This window comes from Pleurodeles waltl, chromosome 2_2, assembly GCF_031143425.1.
Source record: "Pleurodeles waltl isolate 20211129_DDA chromosome 2_2, aPleWal1.hap1.20221129, whole genome shotgun sequence".
Classification (NCBI taxonomy): domain Eukaryota; kingdom Metazoa; phylum Chordata; class Amphibia; order Caudata; family Salamandridae; genus Pleurodeles; species Pleurodeles waltl.
In genome coordinates this window covers 360,621,819-360,638,236 of record NC_090439.1, presented here as the reverse complement: position 1 = coordinate 360,638,236, position 16,418 = coordinate 360,621,819, and positions in this window count along the sequence as shown.

Below are 16,418 nucleotides of genomic sequence, written 5' to 3'. Positions count from 1 at the left end.
GTGCCACCAGTCTTGCCAATGGCCTGGCAGGTCACACAGGAGCAACAGAACTCCTTAGTGTCCTCTGATATATGAGGCCAGTGAAAATGAGGAACAAGTCTGTCCCATGTTTTACTTTGCCTGAACTGTCCAGCCAAAGGAATGTCATGTGCCAGAGTTAGGAGGAATTCCCTATACTGTAAAGGGATGACCAGTCTCCTGGTGGCACCAGGTTTAGGGTCCGCTGTCTCAGTATAGAGGCGATTATTCTCCCAGTAAACTCTGTGGGCATCATTGACATCCCCATTTTGCTGTATGACACCTTTCTGTCTGAAACCCTCCAGTGTGGGACAGGTCTGCTGTGCCACACTCAGTTCCTCCCTGGCAGGCCCCCCTGCACCCAAAAGCTCACCTGTGTCAGCTTCAAGCTCCTCTGGTGTAGGTTCTGCACAGGGAGTTGACTCCTCCTCATCAAAAGGGTAATCATCTGGCGAGGGAGGGATAGTGGACAAGGGTTTGCCCTTTCTACCCCTAGTTTTTGGTAGCACTTGGTCCATTGTTCCAGGATCTAAGTTTCCCTTACCTCTTTGCTTCTTGGCCTGAGCCCCAGTAAGAACAAAGAAATGCTCTGGAATGCCCAGCATTACTGTATGGTCCTCCAACTCCACTTCAGCCCAAGATGAATTCTCCAAATCATTTCCTAAGAGACAATCTACTGGTACGTCAGTAGATGCCACAACTTTCTTTGGACCAGTAACCACCCCCCAGATGAGATTCACAACAGCCATGGGGTGGCTAACAGTGTTGTTATGTGTGCCTGTCACTTGGTACTGATGACTAAGTAGGTGTTGCTCAGGGGCTACCAGTTTCTGCATCACCATAGTGACACTGGCACTTGTGTCCCTGTCGGCCTCAACCTGATCACCATTTATTAGGGGTAGTTGCATGTACTTATCCATATTAAGGGGGCAAGCATCTAAGGTGGCAAGGTCAATGCCACCATCAGACACTAAAACAGCCTCAGTGGTCTCCCTAGTCAAACAACCCCCACTACATTACCAAAAGTGAGCCCAGCTACACCCTTTGACTGGCTATTAGTAGTGTTCTTCCCACCACCACTGCCATTACTAGGGGCACTAGTGGAAGCAGTGGGGGTTGTGGTGGTGGGAGGCTTGGTGTTTCTCTTTGGACAAATGGGGTCACTTGATCAATGGCCTTTATTTTTACATAAGTAACCCCATGGCTTTTTCTGATTGTGTGAAGAGGATTTGGACCCACCACCCACAGAGGATTTTTGTGGGCCTGATGAAGACTCTGACAATTTTTTATCTCTGTCCCCACCTTTGTCATGAGACTCACCATCCTTCTTCTTGCTGTCTTTGTCACCCCCCTGTATGAGCTTTTCTTCTCACCCTTGTTCTGGCCCATTTGTCTGCCTTCTTTCCCAATTCTTGGGGAGAGGTCAGATCTGAGCCCACAAGATATTGATGCAACAAATCAGACACACAATTGTTCAATGTATGTCATTGCAGAATTAAGTTATACAGGCTTTCATAGTCAGTCACCTTACTGCCATTTAACCATCCTTCTAGGGTCTTCACTGAACGGTCTACAAAGTTTATCCAATCCTGTGAAGACTCCTTTCTGGACTCTCAGAACTTTATTCTATATTGCTCAGTGGTTAAGCCCAGACCACCGAAGAGTGCACTTTTGAGAATGTGATAGTTGTTTGAATCATCCTCCCTGACAATAAGGAGTCTGTCTTCCCCCCTTGCTAGTGAAAGACAACCATACGATTGCAGACCACTGTGCTTGAGGGACCTACTGAACTTTACAGTCCCTCTCAAGTGCAGCAAACCATTTAGGGATGTCATCCCCATCCCTGTAAGGGGGAATAACTTTGTGTAGATTTCTGTAATCAAATGTAGGTTCCCTAACACTGGAGTTCCTGAAATTACTGCTGCTGCCACCATGGGGAACTAATACTAACCCCTGTCTTTCCCTTTCCACAACTAGGGATTCCCTGTCGAAGGCCAACTGTTGCTGCTGTAGCCTTAGTCTGACCTCCTCTAACCTCAGCTTTCTGAGTTCCCTCTCCTTCTGAGGGTCAGATGTGTGTGACACCTCTGAGACAGAAGTGACATTGGAATTGGCAGAGGTAGGTCTTTCCTTAACTTGAGTCACCGTAGTTACCTGGCCTCTAGGTGTGAAGGGAACCCTACTTGTGTGTGACCCCTTCCCACACACAGCTACACTATGGGGTTTGTTGAGGGAAAGATTTGTGGAAAGACCTTCCCCAGGATTATCAGAATACTCTCCTGAGTCTACCTGGTTAGGATCTTCCTCTACCTCCCCCTCTGACAGTACCTGACCAGTGCTAAGTCCCTGGTCATCCTGCAGGAGATTTAAAAGGAATTTCTTATTGGGGTTCTTCCCAATCCTTAAACCTCTTCCAATGCAGAGACCCCTCAAACTTTTAAAATTCAAACTTTAATAAGTCGTTTTCACACCTCTGTGGGTAGCCTCTACACCAGACTTGTTGACAGAAAGGGTTTAGGAAAAAGAGTAAAAACTTAGTCAACTATTAGGCCTAACTTTTTAAAGAAAAGAAATAACTTTTCAGAAAAGTTTTAGAAAGTTAGAAATGACTTTTAGATACAATTATGCATACCTCTAAGTATTGGAGTAAACTTTTCTTGTGAAAAGCACTAGTAACAAAGTGGTAAAGCAATTGCAAGTACTTATCCCACTGCTGCACACCACTGTAGGAGGCTGGCCTGTTTTGTAGTGGGTACCCTAGTTATTTCCACATTATACCATGTCCAGTTATCCCTTATTAGTGAAATAGAATCAGTGTTCTAGCAGCTTAGGCTGTCTAGAGGTAGCTGTAGCACAGCAGCTTAAGCTGAACTAGGAGGCATGCAAAGCTCCTGCAATACCACTATAGTTAAACAGAACTTATACACAATAAAAGAGAATACTCAGTGTTTTACTAAACTAAAGGTACTTTATTTTAGTGACACAAGGCCAAAAATATCTTAGAGACAATACTCCTTCTGGGGCGATGGGAGCGTAAGAAAACAACAAAGGTGAGTAAAATACCCCACCCCAGAGCACAGGAACATAGCAGTAAAGTACTGCAAGTTTCCTCAGGACACACTACAAGTCGTGATAAGAGTTATTGCAAGAACTAAGTAAGACTGCAAGCAACAAATTGTGGATCCTGGACCTGAAGACCTGAGAAGAGAGGAGACCATGTTCAGAAGTCGCAGAAGATTCCAGGAAGGACAGGAGCCCCTGCCAACCTAGTAGACTGTAGAGTCTGCAGAGGAGCACCAAAGAAGATGGCTGCGGGTTCCTGCATGGTGCAGGAGATGTCCCACGTCGAGATGTTGAATGCAGGCAAGTTGCAGTGCTGGATTCGTCCAACAAGCCTTGGTTCAAGCAAGGTCACAGTTTGCGTCAAAAACGAGCGGCCTGGACCCAGGAGGGACCTGGGGGCCTCAGCTTGGACTGAAGAGGCAGAGGGGGCTCCCAACACTGGAGGGAACCCACAGATGACCAGGCAGCACCCGCGGGAGTCTCAGGACACGGGGACAAAGAAGGTGCAAATTACGGTTGCTGCAGCACTACAAAAGAAGGCCCCACACCGCCGGAGAACATCTCAGCGAGTTGTGCATCACAATATGGAGTGCTGGGGACCTGAGCCATGCTGTGCATGAAGTACTCTTGCAAATAGTGCACATAGGCCCCAGGAACTAGAGGTGGCACAGTACACAAGGGTACTGTTGCAAACCGGGAAGGCAAGCTCTTACCTCTTCCAAATATGGACAGCTGGACCTTAGGACAGTTTGGGTCAAAGGGGTCCACCACCTGTGTTCCGGAAAGCATGCTTGTCACCAGGAGAGGAGTCCCAGAGAACCGGTCGTCGTCTTAGAAGGTGCCTACTGGAGCAGGGAAGTGACTCCATCACTCCACTTGAGATTCCTTTGGTTCTTCTGGTGCAGGGTGAAGGCAGGAAGTCCTCAGAGCGTGCATGCCTTGGAAACTGTTGCAGTTGCTGGCTGGAGCAGAAGTTTCCAGGTCACAGTAGCTTTTCTGGATACTTTGTTGCAGTTACAGCGGTTCCTGGAGCAGTCTGTGGTTGATCTGACTGTCAGAAGCTGAAGCAGAAGTTGCAGAGGATTCCTGGAGGAAACTTGAAAGCTGAATCTGAAGAGGAACCCACAGGAGAGACCCTAAATAACCCTGAGAGGGGGATTGGCTACCTAATTAGGTATGCACCTACCAGGAGGGGTCTCTGACGTCACCTGCTGGCACTGGCCACTCAGAGATCCCCAGATGGTCCCCACACCTTGAAAAACAAGCTGGCTAATGCCAGGGACACACTGGAGGAGCTCTGGGCAGCACCCCTGGGGTAGTGATGGACAGGGGAGTGGTCACTCCCCTTTCCTTTGTCCAGTTTCATGCCAGAGCAGGGAATAGGGGTCCCTGAACCGGTGTAGACTTGCTTATGCAAGGAGGGCACCATCTGTGCCACTCAAAGCATTTCCAGAAGCTCCCCCGGCAAAGCCTGTAACACCTATTTCCAAAGGGAGAGGGTGTTCCACCCTCCTCTCAAGGGCAATGCTTTGTTCTGCCTTCCTGGGACTAAGCTGCTCAGACCCCAGGAGGGAAGAACCCTGTCTGTGAGGTGGCAGCAGCTGTAGCTGCAGTGCAAGCCCCAGAGAGCTGGTTTGGCAGTACTGGGGGTGCAGATTTGGAATGGGGGGACAATTCCTTGATCCTAGACACCATACATGGCCATATTCGGAGTTACCATTGTGAAGCTACATATAGGTATTGACCTATATGTAGTGCACGTGTGTAATCGTATCCCCGCACTCACGATGTCTGAGGAATTGGCCCTTGGCAGGGTGGTAGCACCTTTGCTAGTGCAAGGTTGCCCTCACACTTCGTAACTTTGCACCTAGTCTTCAGTAAATGAAGGTTAGACATATAGGTGACTTCTAAGTTACTTGAGTGCAGTGAAAATGGTTGTGAAATAGCTTGTGCATTATTTCACACAAGCGGCAGTGGCATTCCTGAAGGAGTGTTTGTATGAGCTCCTTATGGGTGGCAAAAGAAATGCTGCAGCCCGTAAGGATCTCTTGGTACCCCAATGCCCTGGGTACTTAGGTACCATATACTAGGGACTTATAAGGAGGGGGCACTGTGCCAATTGGAATTGGAATATGAAGTCACTAAACTATAGTGACTAATGTGGAAGCAGAGAGAGCATAAGCAGTGAAGTTTGGTTAGCAGAACTTCAGTGACACAGTTAAGCACTACTGACAACACACATTAGGCCACAAACTATCAGCACTGGGGTCCGGACTAGGAGGATCCCAGTGAGACAGGCACACCATACTGGCAAACAGGTAGAAATTGGGGGTAACATGGAAAGAAAGATGGTACTTTCCTACAGGTATGTACAGCAGCTAATAGCAGTGTGTACTAGAGTAGAAACATGCACTTACCTCTGTGTGAAGATTCTGCTCTTGCATTACTGTAACCCATACTACAACATGCAACAGTTCACTGTTGCATAACTAGTAACCGTAAATGCACTGCAAAATAATTGTCTCCTCTATTACCAACTCTCTGTACGACAAAAAATGAACATAGTACCATTGATATACATATACATGTAATTGCATATTCACAGTTCCTGAGCTTGGCACTGTCAGTTTTACTGAAATTTTCAATACTATAACATTTTTGAAATTTATATTAAGTATTAAGGAAACTAATCCACAGTAAGTTTAAACTTTTTTGTTGCAACAAAACAATTTAACAATAATACAATAACTACAGCAACTACATTAACAAATTATATCAACAACTCTAACATGAAAAAAATAACTTTAAAATACATGACATTTCTGTGATACTTATAACTACCTCCTAAAAATACCCCCCCCTTCACTGTATTTGTCTACTGCATTTTGATGTAGGACCCACCTCTTTTTCAGTGCTTTAACCAACTCAGCCTGTCAAATACTCTTTAGATGAGTACTATGTTATAGCAGATCTGCTGGCAAAGCAGCATATCTAGATATGCGGTTCACAAAGCCCAGCTCGTTCAGAGTTAAATGTGCAGTTGAAGTTGATAATTATTTCCACAGAGCCAAGTTCCCATTTTCCTCCTAAAAAAGACAAGATAATCAAAAAGAAAAAAGTTACATACAGGTCAATAATTGATAACAGGGACACATCAGTATTTTTTTCAAAACATTTTTATCTTTTTCATCAACAATTGCATATTTGCATCTAATGTACCAGTAACTTGTTATTCCTTTCTCCTGAAATATTCCACATCCTCACCAAAGGAACTTTTTTCCACAAATAAATTATAACATGCCATCAAACCTCATTTCATAAAAACGTATAAAGTAGCACATTCCTTTTGAGGCATCTTTGCTAACACTCACCATAGCTTTTTACTCTAAACAATCACCAGTAAAGCATTCCATGAGGCTAATGCGTACATTTGATGAGGTTCATAACAACAGTCCAGCTTGGATTATTACATTTGTTGTTTTATAATTTAAGAAATACTGCCTCATTCACTTACAAGTAAACACAGTTTGTAGATTTCAAACACAATCTTAAAAATTTGGTCACATCTCTCTACATTCTAATGTACAGCTCTCAAAACCTATATTAACACATGGACACCTCCCAAAACAACTTTTCACTCTGTAAACATATTGTAGAATATGTGTACCAACATTAGTACACTTAGGCCCATTTAATCATTTTTGGTGCAAAACTGCGCTAACTAAGTTTTGCATCAAAAACTCTACCGCCGACTTGCGTCATTCTCAGACGCATATAGAGAGTCATATTAATAGAATGGTGCAAGCCGGCGGTAAGGCCCGGCTAGTGTCCTGAAAAATTATGCTAGCCGGGTGGCGGTAGGGAAGAAGGAGGTGGTGCCTCAAAAAATGACGCTAGCTTGGTTAGAAGTAAAAAAATGCCTCTAACCAGACTAGCACCATTTCCTGGTGTACAACCACCAAAAACATGACTCCAGTCTTAGGAAAGACAGGAGTCATGCACACCACACCAATGGCCAGCACAGGAGACAAGTGTCCCCTGTGCATGGCCACTGCACCCTGTGCCATGCATGGAGCCCCAAGTTAGGGCCCCCGATGGCAAAAAAAAATATTTATTAAAAATACTTACCTGGACTTATCTGGGATAGGGTCCCCCATCCTCTGATGTCCCTCAGGTAGGTGTGGGGTGTTCTGGGGCTTGTGGAGAGCACCCGTGGACCTATTGCATGTTGTCTGACCATTGAAATGGCACAACAGGTCCCCTAACACCTGGCCTGACCCAAGTGTTACATAATGGTGCTAAGCAAGCTTTGCACTATTATTTAGCCCCGCCTCCCAACCTTGCGTCATTTTAGTACAGGGGATAAATATGAAGCAATGGGGATAGCACCATTTTGTGGATGGGAACGCCTACCTTGCATCTCATTGACTCAAGATAGGTTCACCCATCAGAAAATGGTGAAACTCCTATATTTTGATGTTAGACGTGTCTAATGTCAAAATATAATTATGGAGTTGAGTTTGTGCCAAATTAGCGTAAACAAATGATGCAAATTTTGGGGCAAAAAGAGTATAAATATGCTTTTTAGTAACACTTCACAACAAAGTTTTAAAAAAAATATATAGCTAAACACCTGAACTTGGAGTTCTTTCTTAAAGGCAAATCACCAGTCTCTTTCAACGCTACATAAATTAACTTCTGCTGGGCACAACTCAAAGAGACTTCCTTCTTTTCCAAAACAGCAAGGACAAACTGAGTGATATCTAGATATGTACTCAATTACATCACAGCATTTCTCCACCCGTGTAATGAGAATGGTGACTATTGATATTGCCTTAGCCCTTTTTTTACTTCTCCCCATGCAGACTCGTGCAGTACCATAAAATACCTCGTGATAGGCCCAGTAATCTTTTTATTTTATTTTATTTTCACTTCAGGTACAAACATTAAAAAAATAAGACAGGAACTATACATAAGTGTCATTCAGCAATAATGAATCGTTTACTTCGGCTGGTCGGATCACTATGTCCTCCTCTAGTCCCTTCACATTGGTCAATTAGTTGTATTTGTAGAAAATATTTGCTCTGTTTGCCTTGATCATAGATTCAACAAAACACTGAGAACAACCCTTTAGCCACTTCCAAATATATAGACTCGTCCAGGTTTCAATCATTTTGTATGGAGTTAACATTTCAATAATGAACAACTCTTACTTCAACCCCCTGTATTCCAACTAGTTGTGAAGCATTACTACTCTATCTATTCCACTAAATACTGCCCTATAGCTGTAAACCTTTTTATACTCCTGACTTGTTTTGAGTACACCTCCTCATATTTTCTGGTTCATAACATCTTATTCCACTGGTTCTGGATTGTAGGAATAGTTTTAGTCCACCAAACCAGCAGTAATAAAGATCTAGCTACTGCAAAGGCAATGGAAATAAAGTATTGTTGATATTTATCTAATTGGCGTGTTTTCTTAGATCCTCCAAACCGAACTATGCTTGGCTCTATCACAATCCTTAAGTTAGAGCTGTGATTTATTACCTTGTTTATCTCTAACCAAAACATAATTAATTTAGGTCAGTTGAAATAAATATGTAGCCAATTGCACTGACCCTTCTGAGGACAGCGAAAGCATTAATCAGGAATTGTTGGAAACATTTTATGTATCGTCTCTAGAGTGTAGTAAGCCATCCATCTGGAAAGGAAAGACATTGTTTTATAGTTGGCTGCCCTCAAAGATGTGTACCCAACTTCTGAAATAATTCTCCAATCGTCACTAGAAATTACACATGGTGTTGTTCTGTAAATCCCTGACCTCTGTAATTAATTCAGGGGCAGATTGATCAATTAGCAATCTGTACCAATTACCTGTACCCACTATTTTACTCCTAATTAGAGCCTTCCATATTGGATGTTCTTGAGTACTTGCCAAGGTAATATTAGTACTAACAAAATGCGAGATAAGAAAAAAGCTCAAGAAGAGTCGACTTGCCATATTCTCCAACCTTATTGCGACCTCCTCACAAGTTATGTATCTGGCTCTTAGAAGAAAATCCCCTATCTCTTTGAACCCTTTGCCATTCCATTGGGGTATCACCATTTCTGGAAGGTGAAGGCCAAAGTGATTACACTCCTGCAATTGTAAGTAGACCTAACCTAATGGTATTTGATGTGTTTTACTTAAAATCTCTGCTCTTTTCCTAAGATCGTGAATATATTTATATTGAGTTTTTTTTTAAAGTTTAGGGGTTTTGATAAATGCTGGGAGACTTATTGCTGATTCTACTATCATCCTATCAACCAAAAATATTTCCAGGGTTTCTCTGCTATCCAAATATTGTGCCGGTGTACCCTGTAATGCAGCCTGATAATAAACTTGAAAATTAGGAATTGTCAAGCCCCCTTGGTTTTTATTGAGTTGCACGACTGAGAGCCTCACCCTTGTTTTTTTTTCCTCCATATAAAACTTTGTATCATTAATCCAATTCATGAAAATAGGAACTATTTACTATTATCAGCAGATTATTGAATAAAAAAAAAAGAGGAAGAATTGACATCTTGATTAAGGAGACTCTCCCTATCAGATTCAATGGGAGAACCATCCATCTGTCCAAAAGTGTTTGCATTTTTTTTAAGTGTTCTGACATACTTTAGATTAAATAAATGATCATAGTTCTTTGTGACATATATTTCCAAATACATAATGAGTTCGGATGAATTAACTTGCTGTTGCAAGGCAGTAGGAAGATTCTCTGTTGCTGTGTTAAATAGGTAAACCTCCGTTTTACTTTTGTTAGTCTTATAGCCCCTTATTTGAGTAAATTCTTTTATTTTATCCAACACCCTTTGTATGTTATCGATCTCTGGTTTTAAATATATAAAGAAGTCAGCAAAGAGCCTAATTTTGGGCATATCTACTATTGGCAACCTAATTTAGCTTGTGCTAAGTATTATATGGGCCAGTCTCACCAGTCTCGTTCAACGCCATATAAATGAACTTATGCTGGGCACAACTTGAAGAGACTTCCTTCTTTCCGAAGCAGCAAGGACAAACTGAGCTATCTCTAATTTTGTACGCAATCACATCACAGCATTTCCCCACCTGTTTAATGAGAATGGTAACTATTGATTGAGCCTTAGCTCTTTTTTGTACTTCTCACCATTAGGGTCTTGTGAGACTTGTGCAGTACCGTAAAATACCTCATGATAGGCCCAGTAATCTTACATGTGACCCCCTATAACAATAAACCATCTACTCATCACAGTACCTATCTCTCACACACTTTCTCTCAAAAACAAGCACCAGAATATGCATAACAAATTTGTATGGAGAATTCATTTACTATACTTTACTATTCGCGATCCCACAAGTGTCACACACAACAGTCTCAACAAAAACCTCTCTCTTGGGACAGAGTTTCTTTACCCCACTACTTTTTTTTCATTTTACAATCCTTCAAGAGTGAAGCAAATCTGGGAGCACCCAAATGCCTACCCTCAGCCATGTATTTCTCAGAGTCCCGCAAGAGTCTTGCTAGCTTGATCATTAGGTGTATTTCTCTTGTACAAAAGGCCTGTTTCCTTCAATGTGCAGAATAGAAAATTTCAACACATAAGGCTGTGCACTGACACCTTTCCCTATACACAATTTTCCATACCACCACCCTAGCTTCCATGATCTCGAGACACTCTTGCGAGATAGTAATGTTTTTTAAGTCACATAATGTAATTCTCCTTCATTACAGCACTTACAACTTTTACTTCCTTCTCCTAGGATTTTACGAAAAATTTACCACTTTAGTCTCAGCTTTCCTCACTATGGCAACAGTATATAGCAGGGAGAGAGGAGAGAATGGACTCTTCAGAAATACCTCACCACAGGATAACCATTCTGCATATTAGGATATAATAGGAACTTGCCATTTCACTGAGACCTCTTACAAGAACAACAAGGATGTGCAATGCAGTGTGGGGAAGGACTGGCCTCAACACTGAGCACTTAGGTCTCAGTGTAGAAGCCAGTTTCCATTTTCAGAACACAGTTGGGCATAGATGGGGAGGTACTGGTCACTGTGCTGAGAGCTCTCTCTGGGAGACGGGTGCATCTAGTAGGGAATAGGAAGGGACTGGAGCCTATCCTTAGATCTCTCTCTTGACTGATGTGTATGTATAGTTGGTGTTGTTAGGGACTGGCATCTCTGCTGAGACATTTCTGCTGAGCATCTCTGTTGAATGACAGATGTACAACCAGTGTACATATTTGAATGTAAGGACAAACTCACCACTCTCTCAGTCACCTCCTTATGGGGACAGCCTTGTGTAGTAAGGTGTACACAGAGACAGACCTTTGCACTTAAACTTCTGTTCAGTGTGGCAAGCATATATCAGAAGATGTGAAAAAGAACTGCCATCTCCACCAGCTAACAGAAGTGCTTAGTACTCTATAAGAATGCATGTGCTTCTGTGCTTGAACCTCTCTCTTGTAAAACAAAACTTTATACTACAGCACTACTCTATCTTTAGTACATTATACAGTTACAGTTCCTGAAGATGGAGATGCAACATTAAAGGAACATTACAAGACTGTAATATTATTAAAATATTTAAAAAGCTACTAAGGAAAGAAACCAGTAGTAAATGTAAACATTTTAGTACAAAGCACAATTTAACAACATTACAAACATCAACTACATTAAGAAGCAAGAACAACAACTGCAAAACAAACAAAACAACAAACTTAACTAAGCTACAACATTTTTTCTCACATTGATCAGCAGGCACAAACACCTCCTCCTCTTTTGATTCATTTGCCTACTGCCATTTGATGTCCGTAGATCTTCTTTTCCTTTTGTTTTACCCTCCGTAGCCTGTAAACAATATTTCCCTTATCAGTCTTTTTTCTGGCAGGTTAGGTGGCAAAAGAGTCAGTTAAAATAAAATAACATTTGCAGAAAGGAGTTCAGTTGGGGATATAAGGAACAACCAGTGCGTTACATCCATTTAAGGAATGTAGAATTATTGTAGATCCAGACATTCTGAAAGGACAGTTAAGACAAACTTAGCTCATGTGGACTAACTACACAGTTTTTCACCTGCCTACACACTCTTTCAACTGACAGCTACAACCAGATACTCACTGCTCAAACAGATAACAATGCTCCTTATAGAAATAAATCATGTTTTTGCTGTTTAAATAAGCAAATCATTTTGATATCAAAAACAAGCTTCTCCAAAGGTATAGCTGTTGCTGTAGGCAAAAAACAACAACATCAGTTGTGCAATTCGTTTTTTATATTTTAAAAACTTTATTTCAGCCTCCAGGTCCATAAAACAGACAAACAGAATACAAAAATAAATATAAACATACAATAAAACATAAGCAATTATTAAGCTCATGGGTATAGCCTGAGGGCAAATTACACACCATGTGATCAGTGCTTTTGCAGAAAATGCAGCTAAAGCTATTAGTTAAAATCAATGTAAAATTAGAGTACATCATTAATCAAAAGTGCAACACCTGCTACCCAACAACTTAAGGCTTTTTGTAATAGGAGAAGGGTTTTTCACCTAGGAAGCCCCATGGAGCCAGGTCGACCGGTCGAGTACCCGTCCTAAGAATATGGAGAGCAACTGAGTGGCTGAGGACACCTAAAAGTCTGCATGCTGGGAGCTAGTCACTTTCCACGAGGAGAGGCATCTACTGGATAAACAAATAAAAGATGGGAAAGGCTCTCATCATCAAACATTCTTTATTCGATTGTATCTCACAATCATAAAAGTAGGTAATACATACAAATAGCACCAATCAGCTATCACATAAAATAGATCAATAAAATAGGTCAAAACATACAACAATTGATACCATATAATAGAATTCATATATATTTCTAAAAAACAATATAAAGTCAATAAGACAGTGTATTTAAAAATGGGAACTAATAACCTGACTAAAAAGATATAGAAATAAGAGACCTCCCTGATTTGCCTAATGATGTGATCTGGCCTTAATTACTGCATATAAATATAGAGCTAATCCATTGCGAATCATGATTGATGGAAGGGACAGCAAATAAGTAAAAGTTGGGCGACATTGTTTAAAATGCATGGAATTTAAAAGTGGAGTCACAAACACTTTCCTAAAATCAGATTAAAATTTGCAAAAAAAGACTATATGCATTGTATTTTGGTCAGACACTGAATCACAAGGGCATTTTTCCAGGGCTGGAGTCCAGTCGTTGGTAAGCGGAAAACTGACGAGACAATGAAAAGTCTCTGGTCTTAGGCGTGTAAGGACATATCGATGCCTCGAGTTCAATACATTTTTTAAATATGGTTCCATGCCATCTACTTCTGCAACAGGAGATTCCTCCTTACACTAGATTTCTTTTACTCAATGGCCCACCTCGAGTCAGCCAAATAGGTAAGACAGATGTTTTTCAAATCTTTCCTAGAAAATGTTTCCATTTTCTATGGAGTAAAATATAGCTGAGGGTGGCCCAGGTCCGTTAGAAAGTTATTTATATAGTTCAGCCATGGGATTTGCAGCCAATGGGTTAATAATTGAGCATCTTCTATGACAGCCCTATTCAGCCTAGCAGAGTCAGAGGTCCATACTTTGTGCCAAAGTAGATTTGGTTGAAAGCTTATTAAATCTGTGATGTATAATGCCCCCATTTCTGTAGGACACACCAAAATTTAGGTAGATTTTGGCACACTTAAGATGGACTTTAGAAAATCATTTTTGGCTAGCTGTAGGGCATTACATTTCCTATATCCCCAGAGGCCTGCCCCATACATTGCAACAGAAACACATTTTGCTTTATAGATTGCCATCATGTCTTTAGGAGTAGCCCTACTGACCTTCTTGAATTTTTTTTTACAGCCATAATAGTTTTCGTAAATAGTAGTTTTTTAGACTTCATGGCTTGCAACCAAGGCCCATATTTATACTTTTTGACGCACAACTGCGCCAACACAGTTGTGCGTCAAAAATTTTACCGACGGCTAACGCCATTCCAACGTGCCATGCGGGCACCTTATTTATGGAATTACGTTAGCCGGCGCTGTGGACTGGTGTGCGTCAAAAAAAATGACTCACACCAGGCAGCGCCGGCGTATGGGAAAATGGGGGTTGTGTGTCAAAAAATGAGGCAAGTCAGGTCTGAGGCAAAATTCAGGCCTCAAACCGGATTTGCGCCATTTTTTTTGACGCCCAACCTCCATTGACATGACTCCTGTCTTAGCAAAGACAGGAGTCATTCCCCCTTGCCCAATGGCCAAGCCCAGGGGACTTATGTCCCCTGGGCATGGTCATTGGGCATAGTGGCATGTAGGGGGGCCCAAATCAGGCCCCCTTATGCCACAAAAAAAAACGAAAAAAAATACTTACCCCAACTTACCTCAACTTCCCTGGGATGGGTCCCTCCATCCTTGGGTGTCCTCCTGGGGTGGGCAAGGGTGGCAGGGGGTGTCCGTGGTGGCATGGGAGGGCACCTCTGGGCTCCTTCTGAGCCCACAGGTCCCTTAACGCCTGCCCCGACCCAGGCGTTAAAAAACGGCGCCCATCAGGCTGTGCGCCGTTTTTTAAGGCCTGCCCCCTCCTGTGCGTCAAAATGACATCGGAGTATAAATATGGGGCACAGGCCTTAAAGTCATTTTTTGGAAGGGAGCGCCTACCTTGCATATAATTAACGCAAGGCTGGTTCCCCCTTCCAAAAAATGACGCACATGGTGGAATTTGGACGCCCGCGGGGTCGGACGTCAAAGTATAAATATGGGGCAGGGTTTGCGCCGATTGTGCGTCAAAAATTTTGACGCACATTCAGCGCAAACAGAGTATAAATATGCCCCCAAGTACCTTTATTATCAAACATAATACCTAGATATTAATAGGTTTCTGTGTCATCTAGTTTCAAGCCTTTTAACATGACTTGAGATTTTTTTGCAGATTTTATGCCACAGATCATCGAAAAGGTTTTAGAGTGATTAATTCTAAGACCTAAGTCTTCCATGTAGTTATTAAAAGTTGTTAACAATCGCTGCAAAGCTACTGGAGTATGTGCTATCAAAACAGCATCATCCGAATACATGAGTGCTGGGATCTTTTGGGGACCAACTTGTGGAAGATCTCTACAAGCAGTAGATAGAATATCCTCTAATTTATTAATATATAAAGCAAACAATAGGGGAGCTAAAACACAGCCTTGACGTACACCCCCCGCTTTATAGGAAAGGCTGAGGTGCATTCCCCCTGAGACCCATAGCGTACCCACTGGCTCCAGAATAAAATTTCCTAATAAAATGAACTATTGTAGTATCTACCCCCATGTCCAGTAAGATGGACCAAAGTTTGCTGTGAATTACACAGTCAAATGCTGAAGTCAGGTCCACAAATACAAGATATAGGGCTCCTGACTTGGCCTTCGTATATTTACCATTTATAATATCTAAATTCAGGGCCTGTTCCACAGTCCCTATCCCAGCCCTAAAGCCATATTGTAGGTCCAAAAGAGTATTATTGACTTCCCGCCTATCCCCGCAAACTATTTAGGACAATGCGTCCAGCAATCATTGCGAGGGTATCAAGCAGTGAAATTGGTCGATTACATGCTGGATTTTGGTGATCTCCTTTTTTAAATATTAGGACAATGATGGACTCTGCCCAGGTTGGAATAAAGACTGTGGCACAACAGGCTCGTAGGACCTGTGTCAATAATGGGCCCCACAATAAGACATTGGACTTATAAATATCAATTGGGACTCCATCTGGGCCTGGTGCTTTTCCACTCTTACTAGCGTTGATAGAATCAGTGACCTCATTTAAACTAAATGGTTGAGTAATAGGGTGAAAATCCAATGTATGGACATTTGAGTCTGGGACTAGGTTTTTTGAGGAGTATATTCTGGAAAAATAGGTAACCCACTCCTCTTCTGTGATGGCTATTTCAATAGTTGGTGGAGTTCCATCACACAGGAGGGGGTAGTTCACTATCCTCCAGAATTTGATGTTGTCATTCCTAAGACTTGCGTCGTGAAGAGAATGCCATGCCTCATTTTTTAAGTTCTGTTTCCTATTTTTATGGCCTTTTTATACTCTTTCCTGACAGAAGTAATTTCATGTTTGTCAGGATTTTGACTTTGTAGGTACTGTTTAGGTCTCTTATGGGCTTGTGTACTTTCACTATCAAACCACCCTTTGGCCCGTATTTATACTTTTTGACGCTAAACTGCGCTAACGCAGTTTAGCGTCAAAAAGTTTTGCGCCGGCTAACGCCATTCTGAAGCGCCATGCGGGCGCCGTATTTATTGAATGGCGTTAGCCGGCGCAAGCA